This window comes from Geospiza fortis, unplaced genomic scaffold (assembly GCF_000277835.1).
Source record: "Geospiza fortis unplaced genomic scaffold, GeoFor_1.0 scaffold254, whole genome shotgun sequence".
NCBI lineage: Eukaryota > Metazoa > Chordata > Aves > Passeriformes > Thraupidae > Geospiza > Geospiza fortis.
In genome coordinates this window covers 1,246,949-1,248,288 of record NW_005054441.1, presented here as the reverse complement: position 1 = coordinate 1,248,288, position 1,340 = coordinate 1,246,949, and the positions used below count along the sequence as shown (strand labels likewise).

At 54.9% G+C, this 1,340-nt stretch overlaps 1 long non-coding RNA gene across 1 annotated transcript; it reads left to right on the top strand.

Moving 5' to 3' along the window:
- The first annotated feature begins 446 nt into the window (after window positions 1–446).
- On the top strand, window positions 447–1,055 carry LOC115948601. Its single transcript, XR_004082406.1, has 2 exons — window positions 447–656; window positions 811–1,055. It is a non-coding gene; the product is annotated as an uncharacterized LOC115948601 (long non-coding RNA).
- The last annotated feature ends 285 nt before the right edge of the window (window positions 1,056–1,340 follow it).

Sequence of the window (1,340 nt, the reverse complement as noted above, 5' to 3'; positions counted from 1 at the left end):
AGGTAGGTCTGATGCGGGCGGAGCCGCCGTGGAGCGCGGTCAGCCTTGTTCCTGATTTGTACCAGGAACGCAGAACGCGCCCAGCGGCAGTGGGAAGTTATCCAGATTGGCAGAAGACTGTGGAACTGATTATTTGAGTTTATATTTCCTTGCAAATAAGTGAGGCGGGAGGAAGTTCACTCTGCTTTGGCAATATCCCACCTGCATCATCTGTGTCCAGCTCTGGGGCCTCCAAGAAGGGACCCATTGCAACGAGTCCAAAGAAAGCCACAAAGATCCTCTGAGGGCTGGAGCCCCTCTGCTCTGGAGCCAGCCTGGCAGAGCTGGGGCTGCTCACCTGGACAAGAGGAGGCTCCAGGGAGAGCTCAGAACCCCTGCAGGGCCTAAAGGGGCTCCAGGAGAGCTGCAGAGGGACTGGGGACAAGGCCTGGAGGGATAGGACCCAGGGAATGGCTCCCACTGCCGTTGGGATGGATGGGATCTTGGGAGGAAATTCTTAGCTGTGAGGGTGTCACAGGTTTGGGCTTGTGTCCTGTCACAGGTTTCCCAGAGCAGCTGTGGCTGCCTCATCCCTGGAAGTGTTCAAGGTTGGATGGAACTTGGAGCCACATGGGATGGTGGAAGGTGTCCCTGCCCAGGGCAGGGGCTAGAACGAGGTGGGCTTTAAAGTCCCACTCAATCCAAACCATTCTGGGACTGATTAACAAACACCTCCAGCACTACTTTGCAACTTGGACTTCTGATGAAATTCAAGTGTGATTTCCAGAATGTTGCTAAAGCCTCTTCTCTCTCTTCCTTTCTCTACCACAGTTCAGGTGCTGCAGTGACAACAACAGGGAAGAAACCAGTGACACCAGGATTGCCACTGAGGAAGTGGGAAATTTCCAGGGATGAGCCCTACTTGTGAGCAGGGAGCGAGCTGAGGCTGCGTGATGGGCATAGGTGGTTCCAGAGCAGCTCTGATGGGGAGGCTGTGCTGGATGTGGCTCCAAGCTGCTGGAGGGTGCTGATGTCTGATTAATAAATGTATATAAAGCTGTGATTATTACCCCCCATTCTGTGTGTGTTTTATTTGATTTATTCCAGTTACTGCTGTTTAATACCAGTGTATTTGGTTGGTTGGAATAGTGACACAGGACAGGAGTGTTTGTAAGCTGTAGTCAGTCAATGAAGAGCAGAGCTGAGTAAAAGCACAGCCTCGCTCATAGGGCTCCCTCCGGGCCCAGGTTCTGCGAGAAAGGTTCAGCGCCGTGGGGCAGTGGCCCCCACCGCCAGTGCCGCTGTCCTGCCGTGACCGCGCCCTGCTCGGTCCGGCAGAGCGGCCCCCCGCGGGGGCAGCG